This window comes from Salmo salar, unplaced genomic scaffold (assembly GCF_965601325.2).
Source record: "Salmo salar unplaced genomic scaffold, fSalSal1 ptg000293l, whole genome shotgun sequence".
Taxonomy (NCBI): domain Eukaryota; kingdom Metazoa; phylum Chordata; class Actinopteri; order Salmoniformes; family Salmonidae; genus Salmo; species Salmo salar.
Window position 1 is genome coordinate 745,001 of NW_027675346.1, and position 20,000 is coordinate 765,000.

General features: G+C 42.4%; 47 non-coding genes across 47 annotated transcripts in view; all 47 read left to right on the forward strand.

Moving 5' to 3' along the window:
• Nucleotides 1-8, forward strand: part of LOC145871730 (5S ribosomal RNA) — a 119-nt gene extending 111 nt beyond the window's left edge. Inside the window, exon 1 of the ribosomal RNA XR_014387361.1 lies at nucleotides 1-8. This exon is cut by the window's left edge and continues 111 nt beyond it. This is a non-coding gene — a ribosomal RNA (5S ribosomal RNA).
• A 409-nt stretch (nucleotides 9-417) lies between these two features.
• On the forward strand, nucleotides 418-536 carry LOC145871731 (5S ribosomal RNA). The gene has a single exon (XR_014387362.1). It is a non-coding gene; the product is annotated as a 5S ribosomal RNA (ribosomal RNA).
• A 409-nt stretch (nucleotides 537-945) lies between these two features.
• On the forward strand, nucleotides 946-1,064 carry LOC145871732 (5S ribosomal RNA). Its single transcript, XR_014387363.1, has one exon. It is a non-coding gene; the product is annotated as a 5S ribosomal RNA (ribosomal RNA).
• A 139-nt stretch (nucleotides 1,065-1,203) lies between these two features.
• On the forward strand, nucleotides 1,204-1,322 carry LOC145871734 (5S ribosomal RNA). The gene has a single exon (XR_014387365.1). It is a non-coding gene; the product is annotated as a 5S ribosomal RNA (ribosomal RNA).
• Nucleotides 1,323-1,731: 409 nt separating this feature from the next.
• Nucleotides 1,732-1,850, forward strand: LOC145868431 (5S ribosomal RNA). Its single transcript, XR_014384427.1, has one exon. It is a non-coding gene; the product is annotated as a 5S ribosomal RNA (ribosomal RNA).
• A 409-nt stretch (nucleotides 1,851-2,259) lies between these two features.
• LOC145871735 (5S ribosomal RNA) lies at nucleotides 2,260-2,378 on the forward strand. The gene has a single exon (XR_014387366.1). It is a non-coding gene; the product is annotated as a 5S ribosomal RNA (ribosomal RNA).
• A 409-nt stretch (nucleotides 2,379-2,787) lies between these two features.
• LOC145871736 (5S ribosomal RNA) lies at nucleotides 2,788-2,906 on the forward strand. The gene has a single exon (XR_014387367.1). It is a non-coding gene; the product is annotated as a 5S ribosomal RNA (ribosomal RNA).
• Nucleotides 2,907-3,045: 139 nt separating this feature from the next.
• On the forward strand, nucleotides 3,046-3,164 carry LOC145871737 (5S ribosomal RNA). The gene has a single exon (XR_014387368.1). It is a non-coding gene; the product is annotated as a 5S ribosomal RNA (ribosomal RNA).
• A 139-nt stretch (nucleotides 3,165-3,303) lies between these two features.
• On the forward strand, nucleotides 3,304-3,422 carry LOC145871738 (5S ribosomal RNA). Its single transcript, XR_014387369.1, has one exon. It is a non-coding gene; the product is annotated as a 5S ribosomal RNA (ribosomal RNA).
• A 139-nt stretch (nucleotides 3,423-3,561) lies between these two features.
• LOC145871739 (5S ribosomal RNA) lies at nucleotides 3,562-3,680 on the forward strand. The gene has a single exon (XR_014387370.1). It is a non-coding gene; the product is annotated as a 5S ribosomal RNA (ribosomal RNA).
• Nucleotides 3,681-4,089: 409 nt separating this feature from the next.
• LOC145868432 (5S ribosomal RNA) lies at nucleotides 4,090-4,208 on the forward strand. The gene has a single exon (XR_014384428.1). It is a non-coding gene; the product is annotated as a 5S ribosomal RNA (ribosomal RNA).
• Nucleotides 4,209-4,617: 409 nt separating this feature from the next.
• Nucleotides 4,618-4,736, forward strand: LOC145871740 (5S ribosomal RNA). The gene has a single exon (XR_014387371.1). It is a non-coding gene; the product is annotated as a 5S ribosomal RNA (ribosomal RNA).
• A 409-nt stretch (nucleotides 4,737-5,145) lies between these two features.
• Nucleotides 5,146-5,264, forward strand: LOC145871741 (5S ribosomal RNA). Its single transcript, XR_014387372.1, has one exon. It is a non-coding gene; the product is annotated as a 5S ribosomal RNA (ribosomal RNA).
• Nucleotides 5,265-5,403: 139 nt separating this feature from the next.
• LOC145871742 (5S ribosomal RNA) lies at nucleotides 5,404-5,522 on the forward strand. Its single transcript, XR_014387373.1, has one exon. It is a non-coding gene; the product is annotated as a 5S ribosomal RNA (ribosomal RNA).
• A 139-nt stretch (nucleotides 5,523-5,661) lies between these two features.
• On the forward strand, nucleotides 5,662-5,780 carry LOC145871743 (5S ribosomal RNA). Its single transcript, XR_014387374.1, has one exon. It is a non-coding gene; the product is annotated as a 5S ribosomal RNA (ribosomal RNA).
• Nucleotides 5,781-6,189: 409 nt separating this feature from the next.
• On the forward strand, nucleotides 6,190-6,308 carry LOC145868433 (5S ribosomal RNA). The gene has a single exon (XR_014384429.1). It is a non-coding gene; the product is annotated as a 5S ribosomal RNA (ribosomal RNA).
• Nucleotides 6,309-6,717: 409 nt separating this feature from the next.
• Nucleotides 6,718-6,836, forward strand: LOC145871745 (5S ribosomal RNA). Its single transcript, XR_014387376.1, has one exon. It is a non-coding gene; the product is annotated as a 5S ribosomal RNA (ribosomal RNA).
• Nucleotides 6,837-7,245: 409 nt separating this feature from the next.
• LOC145871746 (5S ribosomal RNA) lies at nucleotides 7,246-7,364 on the forward strand. Its single transcript, XR_014387377.1, has one exon. It is a non-coding gene; the product is annotated as a 5S ribosomal RNA (ribosomal RNA).
• Nucleotides 7,365-7,503: 139 nt separating this feature from the next.
• On the forward strand, nucleotides 7,504-7,622 carry LOC145871747 (5S ribosomal RNA). Its single transcript, XR_014387378.1, has one exon. It is a non-coding gene; the product is annotated as a 5S ribosomal RNA (ribosomal RNA).
• Nucleotides 7,623-7,761: 139 nt separating this feature from the next.
• LOC145871748 (5S ribosomal RNA) lies at nucleotides 7,762-7,880 on the forward strand. The gene has a single exon (XR_014387379.1). It is a non-coding gene; the product is annotated as a 5S ribosomal RNA (ribosomal RNA).
• Nucleotides 7,881-8,019: 139 nt separating this feature from the next.
• LOC145871749 (5S ribosomal RNA) lies at nucleotides 8,020-8,138 on the forward strand. Its single transcript, XR_014387380.1, has one exon. It is a non-coding gene; the product is annotated as a 5S ribosomal RNA (ribosomal RNA).
• A 409-nt stretch (nucleotides 8,139-8,547) lies between these two features.
• LOC145868434 (5S ribosomal RNA) lies at nucleotides 8,548-8,666 on the forward strand. The gene has a single exon (XR_014384430.1). It is a non-coding gene; the product is annotated as a 5S ribosomal RNA (ribosomal RNA).
• A 409-nt stretch (nucleotides 8,667-9,075) lies between these two features.
• Nucleotides 9,076-9,194, forward strand: LOC145871750 (5S ribosomal RNA). Its single transcript, XR_014387381.1, has one exon. It is a non-coding gene; the product is annotated as a 5S ribosomal RNA (ribosomal RNA).
• A 409-nt stretch (nucleotides 9,195-9,603) lies between these two features.
• LOC145871751 (5S ribosomal RNA) lies at nucleotides 9,604-9,722 on the forward strand. The gene has a single exon (XR_014387382.1). It is a non-coding gene; the product is annotated as a 5S ribosomal RNA (ribosomal RNA).
• A 139-nt stretch (nucleotides 9,723-9,861) lies between these two features.
• On the forward strand, nucleotides 9,862-9,980 carry LOC145871752 (5S ribosomal RNA). Its single transcript, XR_014387383.1, has one exon. It is a non-coding gene; the product is annotated as a 5S ribosomal RNA (ribosomal RNA).
• Nucleotides 9,981-10,119: 139 nt separating this feature from the next.
• LOC145871753 (5S ribosomal RNA) lies at nucleotides 10,120-10,238 on the forward strand. The gene has a single exon (XR_014387384.1). It is a non-coding gene; the product is annotated as a 5S ribosomal RNA (ribosomal RNA).
• Nucleotides 10,239-10,647: 409 nt separating this feature from the next.
• Nucleotides 10,648-10,766, forward strand: LOC145868435 (5S ribosomal RNA). The gene has a single exon (XR_014384431.1). It is a non-coding gene; the product is annotated as a 5S ribosomal RNA (ribosomal RNA).
• Nucleotides 10,767-11,175: 409 nt separating this feature from the next.
• Nucleotides 11,176-11,294, forward strand: LOC145871754 (5S ribosomal RNA). The gene has a single exon (XR_014387385.1). It is a non-coding gene; the product is annotated as a 5S ribosomal RNA (ribosomal RNA).
• Nucleotides 11,295-11,703: 409 nt separating this feature from the next.
• LOC145871756 (5S ribosomal RNA) lies at nucleotides 11,704-11,822 on the forward strand. The gene has a single exon (XR_014387387.1). It is a non-coding gene; the product is annotated as a 5S ribosomal RNA (ribosomal RNA).
• Nucleotides 11,823-11,961: 139 nt separating this feature from the next.
• LOC145871757 (5S ribosomal RNA) lies at nucleotides 11,962-12,080 on the forward strand. The gene has a single exon (XR_014387388.1). It is a non-coding gene; the product is annotated as a 5S ribosomal RNA (ribosomal RNA).
• Nucleotides 12,081-12,489: 409 nt separating this feature from the next.
• Nucleotides 12,490-12,608, forward strand: LOC145871758 (5S ribosomal RNA). The gene has a single exon (XR_014387389.1). It is a non-coding gene; the product is annotated as a 5S ribosomal RNA (ribosomal RNA).
• A 139-nt stretch (nucleotides 12,609-12,747) lies between these two features.
• LOC145871759 (5S ribosomal RNA) lies at nucleotides 12,748-12,866 on the forward strand. Its single transcript, XR_014387390.1, has one exon. It is a non-coding gene; the product is annotated as a 5S ribosomal RNA (ribosomal RNA).
• A 409-nt stretch (nucleotides 12,867-13,275) lies between these two features.
• Nucleotides 13,276-13,394, forward strand: LOC145871760 (5S ribosomal RNA). The gene has a single exon (XR_014387391.1). It is a non-coding gene; the product is annotated as a 5S ribosomal RNA (ribosomal RNA).
• Nucleotides 13,395-13,533: 139 nt separating this feature from the next.
• Nucleotides 13,534-13,652, forward strand: LOC145867717 (5S ribosomal RNA). The gene has a single exon (XR_014383710.1). It is a non-coding gene; the product is annotated as a 5S ribosomal RNA (ribosomal RNA).
• A 409-nt stretch (nucleotides 13,653-14,061) lies between these two features.
• LOC145871761 (5S ribosomal RNA) lies at nucleotides 14,062-14,180 on the forward strand. Its single transcript, XR_014387392.1, has one exon. It is a non-coding gene; the product is annotated as a 5S ribosomal RNA (ribosomal RNA).
• Nucleotides 14,181-14,319: 139 nt separating this feature from the next.
• LOC145871762 (5S ribosomal RNA) lies at nucleotides 14,320-14,438 on the forward strand. The gene has a single exon (XR_014387393.1). It is a non-coding gene; the product is annotated as a 5S ribosomal RNA (ribosomal RNA).
• A 409-nt stretch (nucleotides 14,439-14,847) lies between these two features.
• Nucleotides 14,848-14,966, forward strand: LOC145869124 (5S ribosomal RNA). Its single transcript, XR_014385120.1, has one exon. It is a non-coding gene; the product is annotated as a 5S ribosomal RNA (ribosomal RNA).
• A 409-nt stretch (nucleotides 14,967-15,375) lies between these two features.
• LOC145871763 (5S ribosomal RNA) lies at nucleotides 15,376-15,494 on the forward strand. The gene has a single exon (XR_014387394.1). It is a non-coding gene; the product is annotated as a 5S ribosomal RNA (ribosomal RNA).
• A 409-nt stretch (nucleotides 15,495-15,903) lies between these two features.
• Nucleotides 15,904-16,022, forward strand: LOC145868436 (5S ribosomal RNA). The gene has a single exon (XR_014384432.1). It is a non-coding gene; the product is annotated as a 5S ribosomal RNA (ribosomal RNA).
• Nucleotides 16,023-16,431: 409 nt separating this feature from the next.
• On the forward strand, nucleotides 16,432-16,550 carry LOC145871764 (5S ribosomal RNA). Its single transcript, XR_014387395.1, has one exon. It is a non-coding gene; the product is annotated as a 5S ribosomal RNA (ribosomal RNA).
• A 139-nt stretch (nucleotides 16,551-16,689) lies between these two features.
• On the forward strand, nucleotides 16,690-16,808 carry LOC145875588 (5S ribosomal RNA). Its single transcript, XR_014391231.1, has one exon. It is a non-coding gene; the product is annotated as a 5S ribosomal RNA (ribosomal RNA).
• Nucleotides 16,809-17,217: 409 nt separating this feature from the next.
• On the forward strand, nucleotides 17,218-17,336 carry LOC145869464 (5S ribosomal RNA). Its single transcript, XR_014385460.1, has one exon. It is a non-coding gene; the product is annotated as a 5S ribosomal RNA (ribosomal RNA).
• A 409-nt stretch (nucleotides 17,337-17,745) lies between these two features.
• LOC145871765 (5S ribosomal RNA) lies at nucleotides 17,746-17,864 on the forward strand. Its single transcript, XR_014387396.1, has one exon. It is a non-coding gene; the product is annotated as a 5S ribosomal RNA (ribosomal RNA).
• A 139-nt stretch (nucleotides 17,865-18,003) lies between these two features.
• LOC145871767 (5S ribosomal RNA) lies at nucleotides 18,004-18,122 on the forward strand. The gene has a single exon (XR_014387398.1). It is a non-coding gene; the product is annotated as a 5S ribosomal RNA (ribosomal RNA).
• Nucleotides 18,123-18,531: 409 nt separating this feature from the next.
• Nucleotides 18,532-18,650, forward strand: LOC145869125 (5S ribosomal RNA). Its single transcript, XR_014385121.1, has one exon. It is a non-coding gene; the product is annotated as a 5S ribosomal RNA (ribosomal RNA).
• A 409-nt stretch (nucleotides 18,651-19,059) lies between these two features.
• Nucleotides 19,060-19,178, forward strand: LOC145871768 (5S ribosomal RNA). The gene has a single exon (XR_014387399.1). It is a non-coding gene; the product is annotated as a 5S ribosomal RNA (ribosomal RNA).
• Nucleotides 19,179-19,587: 409 nt separating this feature from the next.
• Nucleotides 19,588-19,706, forward strand: LOC145868437 (5S ribosomal RNA). Its single transcript, XR_014384433.1, has one exon. It is a non-coding gene; the product is annotated as a 5S ribosomal RNA (ribosomal RNA).
• Nucleotides 19,707-20,000: the final 294 nt, after the last annotated feature.

Below are 20,000 nucleotides of genomic sequence, written 5' to 3' on the forward strand. Positions count from 1 at the left end.
TGTAAGCATTTTGTCCACGAGGGTGTGCCCCTGCACTATTTCATCAGCAACACTGCCTTGTAGTAAGCATTTAATGATGAATTGACTAAATGCAGCTTCCTGCCTTTTTAATAGGATCAAATTTCCTTGTGTTTTCAATTAGCATCTGCCTTGTATTTATAAGACAAACAAGAATATTGTTGCTGAATGCAGCTTGTGTGTGCTTTGTGCTCCTTTGCCCTGTTCAAATGATGAAAGGAAATAAAGTTTGTATTTTATCCAACTACCTGTGCTAAAAAGTGATGGGAACAGTGTTTGTAATTTCTTCTACTTTTTCAGTGACACAAAGTTCAAGCTGCTTATCTAATTGGTGAAAATGCAATGTCTGTTTATCACACTCACTTTGACTATATATGTTGTAGCAAGAGATTGGTTCTCGCTTACGGCCATACCAGCCTGGGTACGCCCGATCTCGTCTGATCTCGGAAGCTAAGCAGGGTCGGGCCTGGTTAGTACTTGGATGGGAGACCGCCTGGGAATACCAGGTGCTGTAAGCATTTTGTCCACGAGGGTGTGCCCCTGCACTATTTCATCAGCAACACTGCTTTGTAGTAAGCATTTAATGATGAATTGACTAAATGCAGCTTCCTGCCTTTTTAATAGGATCAAATTTCCTTGTGTTTTCAATTAGCATCTGCCTTGTATTTATAAGACAAACAAGAATATTGTTGCTGAATGCAGCTTGTGTGTGCTTTGTGCTCCTTTGCCCTGTTCAAATGATGAAAGGAAATAAAGTTTGTATTTTATCCAACTACCTGTGCTAAAAAGTGATGGGAACAGTGTTTGTAATTTCTTCTACTTTTTCAGTGACACAAAGTTCAAGCTGCTTATCTAATTGGTGAAAATGCAATGTTTGTTTATCACACTCACTTTGACTATATATGTTGTAGCAAGAGATTGTTTCTCGCTTACGGCCATACCAGCCTGGGTACGCCCGATCTCGTCTGATCTCGGAAGCTAAGCAGGGTCGGGCCTGGTTAGTACTTGGATGGGAGACCGCCTGGGAATACCAGGTGCTGTAAGCATTTTGTCCACGAGGGTGTGCTCTTGCACTATTTCATCAGCAACACTGCCTTGTATTAAGCATTTAATGATGAATTGACTAAATGTCTGTTTTATCAGACTCACTTTGACTATATATGTTGTAGCAAGAGATTGTTTCTCGCTTACGGCCATACCAGCCTGGGTACGCCCGATCTCGTCTGATCTCGGAAGCTAAGCAGGGTCGGGCCTGGTTAGTACTTGGATGGGAGACCGCCTGGGAATACCAGGTGCTGTAAGCATTTTGTCCACGAGGGTGTGCCCCTGCACTATTTCATCAGCAACACTGCCTTGTAGTAAGCATTTAATGATGAATTGACTAAATGCAGCTTCCTGCCTTTTTAATAGGATCAAATTTCCTTGTGTTTTCAATTAGCATCTGCCTTGTATTTATAAGACAAACAAGAATATTGTTGCTGAATGCAGCTTGTGTGTGCTTTGTGCTCCTTTGCCCTGTTCAAATGATGAAAGGAAATAAAGTTTGTATTTTATCCAACTACCTGTGCTAAAAAGTGATGGGAACAGTGTTTGTAATTTCTTCTACTTTTTCAGTGACACAAAGTTCAAGCTGCTTATCTAATTGGTGAAAATGCAATGTCTGTTTATCACACTCACTTTGACTATATATGTTGTAGCAAGAGATTGGTTCTTGCTTACGGCCATACCAGCCTGGGTACGCCCGATCTCGTCTGATCTCGGAAGCTAAGCAGGGTCAGGCCTGGTTAGTACTTGGATGGGAGACCGCCTGGGAATACCAGGTGCTGTAAGCATTTTGTCCACGAGGGTGTGCCCCTGCACTATTTCATCAGCAACACTGCCTTGTAGTAAGCATTTAATGATGAATTGACTAAATGCAGCTTCCTGCCTTTTTAATAGGATCAAATTTCCTTGTGTTTTCAATTAGCATCTGCCTTGTATTTATAAGACAAACAAGAATATTGTTGCTGAATGCAGCTTGTGTGTGCTTTGTGCTCCTTTGCCCTGTTCAAATGATGAAAGGAAATAAAGTTTGTATTTTATCCAACTACCTGTGGTAAAAAGTGATGGGAACAGTGTTTGTAATTTCTTCTACTTTTTCAGTGACACAAAGTTCAAGCTGCTTATCTAATTGGTGAAAATGCAATGTCTGTTTATCACACTCACTTTGACTATATATGTTGTAGCAAGAGATTGTTTCTCGCTTACGGCCATACCAGCCTGGGTACGCCCGATCTCGTCTGATCTCGGAAGCTAAGCAGGGTCGGGCCTGGTTAGTACTTGGATGGGAGACCGCCTGGGAATACCAGGTGCTGTAAGCATTTTGTCCACGAGGGTGTGCCCCTGCACTATTTCATCAGCAACACTGCCTTGTAGTAAGCATTTAATGATGAATTGACTAAATGCAGCTTCCTGCCTTTTTAATAGGATCAAATTTCCTTGTGTTTTCAATTAGCATCTGCCTTGTATTTATAAGACAAACAAGAATATTGTTGCTGAATGCAGCTTGTGTGTGCTTTGTGCTCCTTTGCCCTGTTCAAATGATGAAAGGAAATAAAGTTTGTATTTTATCCAACTACCTGTGGTAAAAAGTGATGGGAACAGTGTTTGTAATTTCTTCTACTTTTTCAGTGACACAAAGTTCAAGCTGCTTATCTAATTGGTGAAAATGCAATGTCTGTTTATCACACTCACTTTGACTATATATGTTGTAGCAAGAGATTGTTTCTCGCTTACGGCCATACCAGCCTGGGTACGCCCGATCTCGTCTGATCTCGGAAGCTAAGCAGGGTCGGGCCTGGTTAGTACTTGGATGGGAGACCGCCTGGGAATACCAGGTGCTGTAAGCATTTTGTCCACGAGGGTGTGCTCTTGCACTATTTCATCAGCAACACTGCCTTGTATTAAGCATTTAATGATGAATTGACTAAATGTCTGTTTTATCAGACTCACTTTGACTATATATGTTGTAGCAAGAGATTGTTTCTCGCTTACGGCCATACCAGCCTGGGTACGCCCGATCTCGTCTGATCTCGGAAGCTAAGCAGGGTCGGGCCTGGTTAGTACTTGGATGGGAGACCGCCTGGGAATACCAGGTGCTGTAAGCATTTTGTCCACGAGGGTGTGCTCTTGCACTATTTCATCAGCAACACTGCCTTGTATTAAGCATTTAATGATGAATTGACTAAATGTCTGTTTTATCAGACTCACTTTGACTATATATGTTGTAGCAAGAGATTGTTTCTCGCTTACGGCCATACCAGCCTGGGTACGCCCGATCTCGTCTGATCTCGGAAGCTAAGCAGGGTCGGGCCTGGTTAGTACTTGGATGGGAGACCGCCTGGGAATACCAGGTGCTGTAAGCATTTTGTCCACGAGGGTGTGCTCTTGCACTATTTCATCAGCAACACTGCCTTGTATTAAGCATTTAATGATGAATTGACTAAATGTCTGTTTTATCAGACTCACTTTGACTATATATGTTGTAGCAAGAGATTGTTTCTCGCTTACGGCCATACCAGCCTGGGTACGCCCGATCTCGTCTGATCTCGGAAGCTAAGCAGGGTCGGGCCTGGTTAGTACTTGGATGGGAGACCGCCTGGGAATACCAGGTGCTGTAAGCATTTTGTCCACGAGGGTGTGCCCCTGCACTATTTCATCAGCAACACTGCCTTGTAGTAAGCATTTAATGATGAATTGACTAAATGCAGCTTCCTGCCTTTTTAATAGGATCAAATTTCCTTGTGTTTTCAATTAGCATCTGCCTTGTATTTATAAGACAAACAAGAATATTGTTGCTGAATGCAGCTTGTGTGTGCTTTGTGCTCCTTTGCCCTGTTCAAATGATGAAAGGAAATAAAGTTTGTATTTTATCCAACTACCTGTGCTAAAAAGTGATGGGAACAGTGTTTGTAATTTCTTCTACTTTTTCAGTGACACAAAGTTCAAGCTGCTTATCTAATTGGTGAAAATGCAATGTCTGTTTATCACACTCACTTTGACTATATATGTTGTAGCAAGAGATTGGTTCTCGCTTACGGCCATACCAGCCTGGGTACGCCCGATCTCGTCTGATCTCGGAAGCTAAGCAGGGTCAGGCCTGGTTAGTACTTGGATGGGAGACCGCCTGGGAATACCAGGTGCTGTAAGCATTTTGTCCACGAGGGTGTGCCCCTGCACTATTTCATCAGCAACACTGCCTTGTAGTAAGCATTTAATGATGAATTGACTAAATGCAGCTTCCTGCCTTTTTAATAGGATCAAATTTCCTTGTGTTTTCAATTAGCATCTGCCTTGTATTTATAAGACAAACAAGAATATTGTTGCTGAATGCAGCTTGTGTGTGCTTTGTGCTCCTTTGCCCTGTTCAAATGATGAAAGGAAATAAAGTTTGTATTTTATCCAACTACCTGTGGTAAAAAGTGATGGGAACAGTGTTTGTAATTTCTTCTACTTTTTCAGTGACACAAAGTTCAAGCTGCTTATCTAATTGGTGAAAATGCAATGTCTGTTTATCACACTCACTTTGACTATATATGTTGTAGCAAGAGATTGTTTCTCGCTTACGGCCATACCAGCCTGGGTACGCCCGATCTCGTCTGATCTCGGAAGCTAAGCAGGGTCGGGCCTGGTTAGTACTTGGATGGGAGACCGCCTGGGAATACCAGGTGCTGTAAGCATTTTGTCCACGAGGGTGTGCCCCTGCACTATTTCATCAGCAACACTGCCTTGTAGTAAGCATTTAATGATGAATTGACTAAATGCAGCTTCCTGCCTTTTTAATAGGATCAAATTTCCTTGTGTTTTCAATTAGCATCTGCCTTGTATTTATAAGACAAACAAGAATATTGTTGCTGAATGCAGCTTGTGTGTGCTTTGTGCTCCTTTGCCCTGTTCAAATGATGAAAGGAAATAAAGTTTGTATTTTATCCAACTACCTGTGCTAAAAAGTGATGGGAACAGTGTTTGTAATTTCTTCTACTTTTTCAGTGACACAAAGTTCAAGCTGCTTATCTAATTGGTGAAAATGCAATGTCTGTTTATCACCCTCACTTTGACTATATATGTTGTAGCAAGAGATTGTTTCTCGCTTACGGCCATACCAGCCTGGGTACGCCCGATCTCGTCTGATCTCGGAAGCTAAGCAGGGTCGGGCCTGGTTAGTACTTGGATGGGAGACCGCCTGGGAATACCAGGTGCTGTAAGCATTTTGTCCACGAGGGTGTGCTCTTGCACTATTTCATCAGCAACACTGCCTTGTATTAAGCATTTAATGATGAATTGACTAAATGTCTGTTTTATCAGACTCACTTTGACTATATATGTTGTAGCAAGAGATTGTTTCTCGCTTACGGCCATACCAGCCTGGGTACGCCCGATCTCGTCTGATCTCGGAAGCTAAGCAGGGTCGGGCCTGGTTAGTACTTGGATGGGAGACCGCCTGGGAATACCAGGTGCTGTAAGCATTTTGTCCACGAGGGTGTGCTCTTGCACTATTTCATCAGCAACACTGCCTTGTATTAAGCATTTAATGATGAATTGACTAAATGTCTGTTTTATCAGACTCACTTTGACTATATATGTTGTAGCAAGAGATTGTTTCTCGCTTACGGCCATACCAGCCTGGGTACGCCCGATCTCGTCTGATCTCGGAAGCTAAGCAGGGTCGGGCCTGGTTAGTACTTGGATGGGAGACCGCCTGGGAATACCAGGTGCTGTAAGCATTTTGTCCACGAGGGTGTGCCCCTGCACTATTTCATCAGCAACACTGCCTTGTAGTAAGCATTTAATGATGAATTGACTAAATGCAGCTTCCTGCCTTTTTAATAGGATCAAATTTCCTTGTGTTTTCAATTAGCATCTGCCTTGTATTTATAAGACAAACAAGAATATTGTTGCTGAATGCAGCTTGTGTGTGCTTTGTGCTCCTTTGCCCTGTTCAAATGATGAAAGGAAATAAAGTTTGTATTTTATCCAACTACCTGTGCTAAAAAGTGATGGGAACAGTGTTTGTAATTTCTTCTACTTTTTCAGTGACACAAAGTTCAAGCTGCTTATCTAATTGGTGAAAATGCAATGTCTGTTTATCACACTCACTTTGACTATATATGTTGTAGCAAGAGATTGGTTCTCGCTTACGGCCATACCAGCCTGGGTACGCCCGATCTCGTCTGATCTCGGAAGCTAAGCAGGGTCAGGCCTGGTTAGTACTTGGATGGGAGACCGCCTGGGAATACCAGGTGCTGTAAGCATTTTGTCCACGAGGGTGTGCCCCTGCACTATTTCATCAGCAACACTGCCTTGTAGTAAGCATTTAATGATGAATTGACTAAATGCAGCTTCCTGCCTTTTTAATAGGATCAAATTTCCTTGTGTTTTCAATTAGCATCTGCCTTGTATTTATAAGACAAACAAGAATATTGTTGCTGAATGCAGCTTGTGTGTGCTTTGTGCTCCTTTGCCCTGTTCAAATGATGAAAGGAAATAAAGTTTGTATTTTATCCAACTACCTGTGGTAAAAAGTGATGGGAACAGTGTTTGTAATTTCTTCTACTTTTTCAGTGACACAAAGTTCAAGCTGCTTATCTAATTGGTGAAAATGCAATGTCTGTTTATCACACTCACTTTGACTATATATGTTGTAGCAAGAGATTGTTTCTCGCTTACGGCCATACCAGCCTGGGTACGCCCGATCTCGTCTGATCTCGGAAGCTAAGCAGGGTCGGGCCTGGTTAGTACTTGGATGGGAGACCGCCTGGGAATACCAGGTGCTGTAAGCATTTTGTCCACGAGGGTGTGCCCCTGCACTATTTCATCAGCAACACTGCCTTGTAGTAAGCATTTAATGATGAATTGACTAAATGCAGCTTCCTGCCTTTTTAATAGGATCAAATTTCCTTGTGTTTTCAATTAGCATCTGCCTTGTATTTATAAGACAAACAAGAATATTGTTGCTGAATGCAGCTTGTGTGTGCTTTGTGCTCCTTTGCCCTGTTCAAATGATGAAAGGAAATAAAGTTTGTATTTTATCCAACTACCTGTGGTAAAAAGTGATGGGAACAGTGTTTGTAATTTCTTCTACTTTTTCAGTGACACAAAGTTCAAGCTGCTTATCTAATTGGTGAAAATGCAATGTCTGTTTATCACACTCACTTTGACTATATATGTTGTAGCAAGAGATTGTTTCTCGCTTACGGCCATACCAGCCTGGGTACGCCCGATCTCGTCTGATCTCGGAAGCTAAGCAGGGTCGGGCCTGGTTAGTACTTGGATGGGAGACCGCCTGGGAATACCAGGTGCTGTAAGCATTTTGTCCACGAGGGTGTGCTCTTGCACTATTTCATCAGCAACACTGCCTTGTATTAAGCATTTAATGATGAATTGACTAAATGTCTGTTTTATCAGACTCACTTTGACTATATATGTTGTAGCAAGAGATTGTTTCTCGCTTACGGCCATACCAGCCTGGGTACGCCCGATCTCGTCTGATCTCGGAAGCTAAGCAGGGTCGGGCCTGGTTAGTACTTGGATGGGAGACCGCCTGGGAATACCAGGTGCTGTAAGCATTTTGTCCACGAGGGTGTGCTCTTGCACTATTTCATCAGCAACACTGCCTTGTATTAAGCATTTAATGATGAATTGACTAAATGTCTGTTTTATCAGACTCACTTTGACTATATATGTTGTAGCAAGAGATTGTTTCTCGCTTACGGCCATACCAGCCTGGGTACGCCCGATCTCGTCTGATCTCGGAAGCTAAGCAGGGTCGGGCCTGGTTAGTACTTGGATGGGAGACCGCCTGGGAATACCAGGTGCTGTAAGCATTTTGTCCACGAGGGTGTGCTCTTGCACTATTTCATCAGCAACACTGCCTTGTATTAAGCATTTAATGATGAATTGACTAAATGTCTGTTTTATCAGACTCACTTTGACTATATATGTTGTAGCAAGAGATTGTTTCTCGCTTACGGCCATACCAGCCTGGGTACGCCCGATCTCGTCTGATCTCGGAAGCTAAGCAGGGTCGGGCCTGGTTAGTACTTGGATGGGAGACCGCCTGGGAATACCAGGTGCTGTAAGCATTTTGTCCACGAGGGTGTGCCCCTGCACTATTTCATCAGCAACACTGCCTTGTAGTAAGCATTTAATGATGAATTGACTAAATGCAGCTTCCTGCCTTTTTAATAGGATCAAATTTCCTTGTGTTTTCAATTAGCATCTGCCTTGTATTTATAAGACAAACAAGAATATTGTTGCTGAATGCAGCTTGTGTGTGCTTTGTGCTCCTTTGCCCTGTTCAAATGATGAAAGGAAATAAAGTTTGTATTTTATCCAACTACCTGTGCTAAAAAGTGATGGGAACAGTGTTTGTAATTTCTTCTACTTTTTCAGTGACACAAAGTTCAAGCTGCTTATCTAATTGGTGAAAATGCAATGTCTGTTTATCACACTCACTTTGACTATATATGTTGTAGCAAGAGATTGGTTCTCGCTTACGGCCATACCAGCCTGGGTACGCCCGATCTCGTCTGATCTCGGAAGCTAAGCAGGGTCAGGCCTGGTTAGTACTTGGATGGGAGACCGCCTGGGAATACCAGGTGCTGTAAGCATTTTGTCCACGAGGGTGTGCCCCTGCACTATTTCATCAGCAACACTGCCTTGTAGTAAGCATTTAATGATGAATTGACTAAATGCAGCTTCCTGCCTTTTTAATAGGATCAAATTTCCTTGTGTTTTCAATTAGCATCTGCCTTGTATTTATAAGACAAACAAGAATATTGTTGCTGAATGCAGCTTGTGTGTGCTTTGTGCTCCTTTGCCCTGTTCAAATGATGAAAGGAAATAAAGTTTGTATTTTATCCAACTACCTGTGGTAAAAAGTGATGGGAACAGTGTTTGTAATTTCTTCTACTTTTTCAGTGACACAAAGTTCAAGCTGCTTATCTAATTGGTGAAAATGCAATGTCTGTTTATCACACTCACTTTGACTATATATGTTGTAGCAAGAGATTGTTTCTCGCTTACGGCCATACCAGCCTGGGTACGCCCGATCTCGTCTGATCTCGGAAGCTAAGCAGGGTCGGGCCTGGTTAGTACTTGGATGGGAGACCGCCTGGGAATACCAGGTGCTGTAAGCATTTTGTCCACGAGGGTGTGCCCCTGCACTATTTCATCAGCAACACTGCCTTGTAGTAAGCATTTAATGATGAATTGACTAAATGCAGCTTCCTGCCTTTTTAATAGGATCAAATTTCCTTGTGTTTTCAATTAGCATCTGCCTTGTATTTATAAGACAAACAAGAATATTGTTGCTGAATGCAGCTTGTGTGTGCTTTGTGCTCCTTTGCCCTGTTCAAATGATGAAAGGAAATAAAGTTTGTATTTTATCCAACTACCTGTGCTAAAAAGTGATGGGAACAGTGTTTGTAATTTCTTCTACTTTTTCAGTGACACAAAGTTCAAGCTGCTTATCTAATTGGTGAAAATGCAATGTCTGTTTATCACCCTCACTTTGACTATATATGTTGTAGCAAGAGATTGTTTCTCGCTTACGGCCATACCAGCCTGGGTACGCCCGATCTCGTCTGATCTCGGAAGCTAAGCAGGGTCGGGCCTGGTTAGTACTTGGATGGGAGACCGCCTGGGAATACCAGGTGCTGTAAGCATTTTGTCCACGAGGGTGTGCTCTTGCACTATTTCATCAGCAACACTGCCTTGTATTAAGCATTTAATGATGAATTGACTAAATGTCTGTTTTATCAGACTCACTTTGACTATATATGTTGTAGCAAGAGATTGTTTCTCGCTTACGGCCATACCAGCCTGGGTACGCCCGATCTCGTCTGATCTCGGAAGCTAAGCAGGGTCGGGCCTGGTTAGTACTTGGATGGGAGACCGCCTGGGAATACCAGGTGCTGTAAGCATTTTGTCCACGAGGGTGTGCTCTTGCACTATTTCATCAGCAACACTGCCTTGTATTAAGCATTTAATGATGAATTGACTAAATGTCTGTTTTATCAGACTCACTTTGACTATATATGTTGTAGCAAGAGATTGTTTCTCGCTTACGGCCATACCAGCCTGGGTACGCCCGATCTCGTCTGATCTCGGAAGCTAAGCAGGGTCGGGCCTGGTTAGTACTTGGATGGGAGACCGCCTGGGAATACCAGGTGCTGTAAGCATTTTGTCCACGAGGGTGTGCCCCTGCACTATTTCATCAGCAACACTGCCTTGTAGTAAGCATTTAATGATGAATTGACTAAATGCAGCTTCCTGCCTTTTTAATAGGATCAAATTTCCTTGTGTTTTCAATTAGCATCTGCCTTGTATTTATAAGACAAACAAGAATATTGTTGCTGAATGCAGCTTGTGTGTGCTTTGTGCTCCTTTGCCCTGTTCAAATGATGAAAGGAAATAAAGTTTGTATTTTATCCAACTACCTGTGCTAAAAAGTGATGGGAACAGTGTTTGTAATTTCTTCTACTTTTTCAGTGACACAAAGTTCAAGCTGCTTATCTAATTGGTGAAAATGCAATGTCTGTTTATCACACTCACTTTGACTATATATGTTGTAGCAAGAGATTGGTTCTCGCTTACGGCCATACCAGCCTGGGTACGCCCGATCTCGTCTGATCTCGGAAGCTAAGCAGGGTCAGGCCTGGTTAGTACTTGGATGGGAGACCGCCTGGGAATACCAGGTGCTGTAAGCATTTTGTCCACGAGGGTGTGCCCCTGCACTATTTCATCAGCAACACTGCCTTGTAGTAAGCATTTAATGATGAATTGACTAAATGCAGCTTCCTGCCTTTTTAATAGGATCAAATTTCCTTGTGTTTTCAATTAGCATCTGCCTTGTATTTATAAGACAAACAAGAATATTGTTGCTGAATGCAGCTTGTGTGTGCTTTGTGCTCCTTTGCCCTGTTCAAATGATGAAAGGAAATAAAGTTTGTATTTTATCCAACTACCTGTGGTAAAAAGTGATGGGAACAGTGTTTGTAATTTCTTCTACTTTTTCAGTGACACAAAGTTCAAGCTGCTTATCTAATTGGTGAAAATGCAATGTCTGTTTATCACACTCACTTTGACTATATATGTTGTAGCAAGAGATTGTTTCTCGCTTACGGCCATACCAGCCTGGGTACGCCCGATCTCGTCTGATCTCGGAAGCTAAGCAGGGTCGGGCCTGGTTAGTACTTGGATGGGAGACCGCCTGGGAATACCAGGTGCTGTAAGCATTTTGTCCACGAGGGTGTGCCCCTGCACTATTTCATCAGCAACACTGCCTTGTAGTAAGCATTTAATGATGAATTGACTAAATGCAGCTTCCTGCCTTTTTAATAGGATCAAATTTCCTTGTGTTTTCAATTAGCATCTGCCTTGTATTTATAAGACAAACAAGAATATTGTTGCTGAATGCAGCTTGTGTGTGCTTTGTGCTCCTTTGCCCTGTTCAAATGATGAAAGGAAATAAAGTTTGTATTTTATCCAACTACCTGTGCTAAAAAGTGATGGGAACAGTGTTTGTAATTTCTTCTACTTTTTCAGTGACACAAAGTTCAAGCTGCTTATCTAATTGGTGAAAATGCAATGTCTGTTTATCACACTCACTTTGACTATATATGTTGTAGCAAGAGATTGTTTCTCGCTTACGGCCATACCAGCCTGGGTACGCCCGATCTCGTCTGATCTCGGAAGCTAAGCAGGGTCGGGCCTGGTTAGTACTTGGATGGGAGACCGCCTGGGAATACCAGGTGCTGTAAGCATTTTGTCCACGAGGGTGTGCTCTTGCACTATTTCATCAGCAACACTGCCTTGTATTAAGCATTTAATGATGAATTGACTAAATGTCTGTTTTATCAGACTCACTTTGACTATATATGTTGTAGCAAGAGATTGTTTCTCGCTTACGGCCATACCAGCCTGGGTACGCCCGATCTCGTCTGATCTCGGAAGCTAAGCAGGGTCGGGCCTGGTTAGTACTTGGATGGGAGACCGCCTGGGAATACCAGGTGCTGTAAGCATTTTGTCCACGAGGGTGTGCCCCTGCACTATTTCATCAGCAACACTGCCTTGTAGTAAGCATTTAAGGATGAATTGACTAAATGCAGCTTCCTGCCTTTTTAATAGGATCAAATTTCCTTGTGTTTTCAATTAGCATCTGCCTTGTATTTATAAGACAAACAAGAATATTGTTGCTGAATGCAGCTTGTGTGTGCTTTGTGCTCCTTTGCCCTGTTCAAATGATGAAAGGAAATAAAGTTTGTATTTTATCCAACTACCTGTGCTAAAAAGTGATGGGAACAGTGTTTGTAATTTCTTCTACTTTTTCAGTGACACAAAGTTCAAGCTGCTTATCTAATTGGTGAAAATGCAATGTCTGTTTATCACCCTCACTTTGACTATATATGTTGTAGCAAGAGATTGTTTCTCGCTTACGGCCATACCAGCCTGGGTACGCCCGATCTCGTCTGATCTCGGAAGCTAAGCAGGGTCGGGCCTGGTTAGTACTTGGATGGGAGACCGCCTGGGAATACCAGGTGCTGTAAGCATTTTGTCCACGAGGGTGTGCTCTTGCACTATTTCATCAGCAACACTGCCTTGTATTAAGCATTTAATGATGAATTGACTAAATGTCTGTTTTATCAGACTCACTTTGACTATATATGTTGTAGCAAGAGATTGTTTCTCGCTTACGGCCATACCAGCCTGGGTACGCCCGATCTCGTCTGATCTCGGAAGCTAAGCAGGGTCGGGCCTGGTTAGTACTTGGATGGGAGACCGCCTGGGAATACCAGGTGCTGTAAGCATTTTGTCCACGAGGGTGTGCCCCTGCACTATTTCATCAGCAACACTGCTTTGTAGTAAGCATTTAATGATGAATTGACTAAATGCAGCTTCCTGCCTTTTTAATAGGATCAAATTTCCTTGTGTTTTCAATTAGCATCTGCCTTGTATTTATAAGACAAACAAGAATATTGTTGCTGAATGCAGCTTGTGTGTGCTTTGTGCTCCTTTGCCCTGTTCAAATGATGAAAGGAAATAAAGTTTGTATTTTATCCAACTACCTGTGCTAAAAAGTGATGGGAACAGTGTTTGTAATTTCTTCTACTTTTTCAGTGACACAAAGTTCAAGCTGCTTATCTAATTGGTGAAAATGCAATGTCTGTTTATCACACTCACTTTGACTATATATGTTGTAGCAAGAGATTGTTTCTCGCTTACGGCCATACCAGCCTGGGTACGCCCGATCTCGTCTGATCTCGGAAGCTAAGCAGGGTCGGGCCTGGTTAGTACTTGGATGGGAGACCGCCTGGGAATACCAGGTGCTGTAAGCATTTTGTCCACGAGGGTGTGCTCTTGCACTATTTCATCAGCAACACTGCCTTGTATTAAGCATTTAATGATGAATTGACTAAATGTCTGTTTTATCAGACTCACTTTGACTATATATGTTGTAGCAAGAGATTGTTTCTCGCTTACGGCCATACCAGCCTGGGTACGCCCGATCTCGTCTGATCTCGGAAGCTAAGCAGGGTCGGGCCTGGTTAGTACTTGGATGGGAGACCGCCTCGGAATACCAGGTGCTGTAAGCATTTTGTCCACGAGGGTGTGCCACTGCACTATTTCATCAGCAACACTGCCTTGTAGTAAGCATTTAATGATGAATTGACTAAATGCAGCTTCCTGCCTTTTTAATAGGATCAAATTTCCTTGTGTTTTCAATTAGCATCTGCCTTGTATTTATAAGACAAACAAGAATATTGTTGCTGAATGCAGCTTGTGTGTGCTTTGTGCTCCTTTGCCCTGTTCAAATGATGAAAGGAAATAAAGTTTGTATTTTATCCAACTACCTGTGCTAAAAAGTGATGGGAACAGTGTTTGTAATTTCTTCTACTTTTTCAGTGACACAAAGTTCAAGCTGCTTATCTAATTGGTGAAAATGCAATGTCTGTTTATCACACTCACTTTGACTATATATGTTGTAGCAAGAGATTGTTTCTCGCTTACGGCCATACCAGCCTGGGTACGCCCGATCTCGTCTGATCTCGGAAGCTAAGCAGGGTCGGGCCTGGTTAGTACTTGGATGGGAGACCGCCTGGGAATACCAGGTGCTGTAAGCATTTTGTCCACGAGGGTGTGCTCTTGCACTATTTCATCAGCAACACTGCCTTGTATTAAGCATTTAATGATGAATTGACTAAATGTCTGTTTTATCAGACTCACTTTGACTATATATGTTATAGCAAGAGATTGTTTCTCGCTTACGGCCATACCAGCCTGGGTACGCCCGATCTCGTCTGATCTCGGAAGCTAAGCAGGGTCGGGCCTGGTTAGTACTTGGATGGGAGACCGCCTGGGAATACCAGGTGCTGTAAGCATTTTGTCCACGAGGGTGTGCCCCTGCACTATTTCATCAGCAACACTGCCTTGTAGTAAGCATTTAATGATGAATTGACTAAATGCAGCTTCCTGCCTTTTTAATAGGATCAAATTTCCTTGTGTTTTCAATTAGCATCTGCCTTGTATTTATAAGACAAACAAGAATATTGTTGCTGAATGCAGCTTGTGTGTGCTTTGTGCTCCTTTGCCCTGTTCAAATGATGAAAGGAAATAAAGTTTGTATTTTATCCAACTACCTGTGCTAAAAAGTGATGGGAACAGTGTTTGTAATTTCTTCTACTTTTTCAGTGACACAAAGTTCAAGCTGCTTATCTAATTGGTGAAAATGCAATGTCTGTTTATCACACTCACTTTGACTATATATGTTGTAGCAAGAGATTGGTTCTCGCTTACGGCCATACCAGCCTGGGGACGCCCGATCTCGTCTGATCTCGGAAGCTAAGCAGGGTCAGGCCTGGTTAGTACTTGGATGGGAGACCGCCTGGGAATACCAGGTGCTGTAAGCATTTTGTCCACGAGGGTGTGCCCCTGCACTATTTCATCAGCAACACTGCCTTGTAGTAAGCATTTAATGATGAATTGACTAAATGCAGCTTCCTGCCTTTTTAATAGGATCAAATTTCCTTGTGTTTTCAATTAGCATCTGCCTTGTATTTATAAGACAAACAAGAATATTGTTGCTGAATGCAGCTTGTGTGTGCTTTGTGCTCCTTTGCCCTGTTCAAATGATGAAAGGAAATAAAGTTTGTATTTTATCCAACTACCTGTGGTAAAAAGTGATGGGAACAGTGTTTGTAATTTCTTCTACTTTTTCAGTGACACAAAGTTCAAGCTGCTTATCTAATTGGTGAAAATGCAATGTCTGTTTATCACACTCACTTTGACTATATATGTTGTAGCAAGAGATTGTTTCTCGCTTACGGCCATACCAGCCTGGGTACGCCCGATCTCGTCTGATCTCGGAAGCTAAGCAGGGTCGGGCCTGGTTAGTACTTGGATGGGAGACCGCCTGGGAATACCAGGTGCTGTAAGCATTTTGTCCACGAGGGTGTGCCCCTGCACTATTTCATCAGCAACACTGCTTTGTAGTAAGCATTTAATGATGAATTGACTAAATGCAGCTTCCTGCCTTTTTAATAGGATCAAATTTCCTTGTGTTTTCAATTAGCATCTGCCTTGTATTTATAAGACAAACAAGAATATTGTTGCTGAATGCAGCTTGTGTGTGCTTTGTGCTCCTTTGCCCTGTTCAAATGATGAAAGGAAATAAAGTTTGTATTTTATCCAACTACCTGTGCTAAAAAGTGATGGGAACAGTGTTTGTAATTTCTTCTACTTTTTCAGTGACACAAAGTTCAAGCTGCTTATCTAATTGGTGAAAATGCAATGTCTGTTTATCACACTCACTTTGACTATATATGTTGTAGCAAGAGATTGGTTCTCGCTTACGGCCATACCAGCCTGGGTACGCCCGATCTCGTCTGATCTCGGAAGCTAAGCAGGGTCAGGCCTGGTTAGTACTTGGATGGGAGACCGCCTGGGAATACCAGGTGCTGTAAGCATTTTGTCCACGAGGGTGTGCCCCTGCACTATTTCATCAGCAACACTGCCTTGTAGTAAGCATTTAATGATGAATTGACTAAATGCAGCTTCCTGCCTTTTTAATAGGATCAAATTTCCTTGTGTTTTCAATTAGCATCTGCCTTGTATTTATAAGACAAACAAGAATATTGTTGCTGAATGCAGCTTGTGTGTGCTTTGTGCTCCTTTGCCCTGTTCAAATGATGAAAGGAAATAAAGTTTGTATTTTATCCAACTACCTGTGCTAAAAAGTGATGGGAACAGTGTTTGTAATTTCTTCTACTTTTTCAGTGACACAAAGTTCAAGCTGCTTATCTAATTGGTGAAAATGCAATGTCTGTTTATCACACTCACTTTGACTATATATGTTGTAGCAAGAGATTGTTTCTCGCTTACGGCCATACCAGCCTGGGTACGCCCGATCTCGTCTGATCTCGGAAGCTAAGCAGGGTCGGGCCTGGTTAGTACTTGGATGGGAGACCGCCTGGGAATACCAGGTGCTGTAAGCATTTTGTCCACGAGGGTGTGCTCTTGCACTATTTCATCAGCAACACTGCCTTGTATTAAGCATTTAATGATGAATTGACTAAATGTCTGTTTTATCAGACTCACTTTGACTATATATGTTGTAGCAAGAGAATGTTTCTCGCTTACGGCCATACCAGCCTGGGTACGCCCGATCTCGTCTGATCTCGGAAGCTAAGCAGGGTCGGGCCTGGTTAGTACTTGGATGGGAGACCGCCTGGGAATAACAGGTGCTGTAAGCATTTTGTCCACGAGGGTGTGCCACTGCACTATTTCATCAGCAACACTGCCTTGTAGTAAGCATTTAATGATGAATTGACTAAATGCAGCTTCCTGCCTTTTTAATAGGATCAAATTTCCTTGTGTTTTCAATTAGCATCTGCCTTGTATTTATAAGACAAACAAGAATATTGTTGCTGAATGCAGCTTGTGTGTGCTTTGTGCTCCTTTGCCCTGTTCAAATGATGAAAGGAAATAAAGTTTGTATTTTATCCAACTACCTGTGGTAAAAAGTGATGGGAACAGTGTTTGTAATTTCTTCTACTTTTTCAGTGACACAAAGTTCAAGCTGCTTATCTAATTGGTGAAAATGCAATGTCTGTTTATCACACTCACTTTGACTATATATGTTGTAGCAAGAGATTGTTTCTCGCTTACGGCCATACCAGCCTGGGTACGCCCGATCTCGTCTGATCTCGGAAGCTAAGCAGGGTCGGGCCTGGTTAGTACTTGGATGGGAGACCGCCTGGGAATACCAGCTGCTGTAAGCATTTTGTCCACGAGGGTGTGCCCCTGCACTATTTCATCAGCAACACTGCCTTGTAGTAAGCATTTAATGATGAATTGACTAAATGCAGCTTCCTGCCTTTTTAATAGGATCAAATTTCCTTGTGTTTTCAATTAGCATCTGCCTTGTATTTATAAGACAAACAAGAATATTGTTGCTGAATGCAGCTTGTGTGTGCTTTGTGCTCCTTTGCCCTGTTCAAATGATGAAAGGAAATAAAGTTTGTATTTTATCCAACTACCTGTGGTAAAAAGTGATGGGAACAGTGTTTGTAATTTCTTCTACTTTTTCAGTGACACAAAGTTCAAGCTGCTTATCTAATTGGTGAAAATGCAATGTCTGTTTATCACACTCACTTTGACTATATATGTTGTAGCAAGAGATTGTTTCTCGCTTACGGCCATACCAGCCTGGGTACGCCCGATCTCGTCTGATCTCGGAAGCTAAGCAGGGTCGGGCCTGGTTAGTACTTGGATGGGAGACCGCCTGGGAATACCAGGTGCTGTAAGCATTTTGTCCACGAGGGTGTGCTCTTGCACTATTTCATCAGCAACACTGCCTTGTATTAAGCATTTAATGATGAATTGACTAAATGTCTGTTTTATCAGACTCACTTTGACTATATATGTTATAGCAAGAGATTGTTTCTCGCTTACGGCCATACCAGCCTGGGTACGCCCGATCTCGTCTGATCTCGGAAGCTAAGCAGGGTCGGGCCTGGTTAGTACTTGGATGGGAGACCGCCTGGGAATACCAGGTGCTGTAAGCATTTTGTCCACGAGGGTGTGCCCCTGCACTATTTCATCAGCAACACTGCCTTGTAGTAAGCATTTAATGATGAATTGACTAAATGCAGCTTCCTGCCTTTTTAATAGGATCAAATTTCCTTGTGTTTTCAATTAGCATCTGCCTTGTATTTATAAGACAAACAAGAATATTGTTGCTGAATGCAGCTTGTGTGTGCTTTGTGCTCCTTTGCCCTGTTCAAATGATGAAAGGAAATAAAGTTTGTATTTTATCCAACTACCTGTGCTAAAAAGTGATGGGAACAGTGTTTGTAATTTCTTCTACTTTTTCAGTGACACAAAGTTCAAGCTGCTTATCTAATTGGTGAAAATGCAATGTCTGTTTATCACACTCACTTTGACTATATATGTTGTAGCAAGAGATTGGTTCTCGCTTACGGCCATACCAGCCTGGGGACGCCCGATCTCGTCTGATCTCGGAAGCTAAGCAGGGTCAGGCCTGGTTAGTACTTGGATGGGAGACCGCCTGGGAATACCAGGTGCTGTAAGCATTTTGTCCACGAGGGTGTGCCCCTGCACTATTTCATCAGCAACACTGCCTTGTAGTAAGCATTTAATGATGAATTGACTAAATGCAGCTTCCTGCCTTTTTAATAGGATCAAATTTCCTTGTGTTTTCAATTAGCATCTGCCTTGTATTTATAAGACAAACAAGAATATTGTTGCTGAATGCAGCTTGTGTGTGCTTTGTGCTCCTTTGCCCTGTTCAAATGATGAAAGGAAATAAAGTTTGTATTTTATCCAACTACCTGTGGTAAAAAGTGATGGGAACAGTGTTTGTAATTTCTTCTACTTTTTCAGTGACACAAAGTTCAAGCTGCTTATCTAATTGGTGAAAATGCAATGTCTGTTTATCACACTCACTTTGACTATATATGTTGTAGCAAGAGATTGTTTCTCGCTTACGGCCATACCAGCCTGGGTACGCCCGATCTCGTCTGATCTCGGAAGCTAAGCAGGGTCGGGCCTGGTTAGTACTTGGATGGGAGACCGCCTGGGAATACCAGGTGCTGTAAGCATTTTGTCCACGAGGGTGTGCCCCTGCACTATTTCATCAGCAACACTGCTTTGTAGTAAGCATTTAATGATGAATTGACTAAATGCAGCTTCCTGCCTTTTTAATAGGATCAAATTTCCTTGTGTTTTCAATTAGCATCTGCCTTGTATTTATAAGACAAACAAGAATATTGTTGCTGAATGCAGCTTGTGTGTGCTTTGTGCTCCTTTGCCCTGTTCAAATGATGAAAGGAAATAAAGTTTGTATTTTATCCAACTACCTGTGGTAAAAAGTGATGGGAACAGTGTTTGTAATTTCTTCTACTTTTTCAGTGACACAAAGTTCAAGCTGCTTATCTAATTGGTGAAAATGCAATGTCTGTTTATCACACTCACTTTGACTATATATGTTGTAGCAAGAGATTGGTTCTCGCTTACGGCCATACCAGCCTGGGTACGCCCGATCTCGTCTGATCTCGGAAGCTAAGCAGGGTCAGGCCTGGTTAGTACTTGGATGGGAGACCGCCTGGGAATACCAGGTGCTGTAAGCATTTTGTCCACGAGGGTGTGCCCCTGCACTATTTCATCAGCAACACTGCCTTGTAGTAAGCATTTAATGATGAATTGACTAAATGCAGCTTCCTGCCTTTTTAATAGGATCAAATTTCCTTGTGTTTTCAATTAGCATCTGCCTTGTATTTATAAGACAAACAAGAATATTGTTGCTGAATGCAGCTTGTGTGTGCTTTGTGCTCCTTTGCCCTGTTCAAATGATGAAAGGAAATAAAGTTTGTATTTTATCCAACTACCTGTGGTAAAAAGTGATGGGAACAGTGTTTGTAATT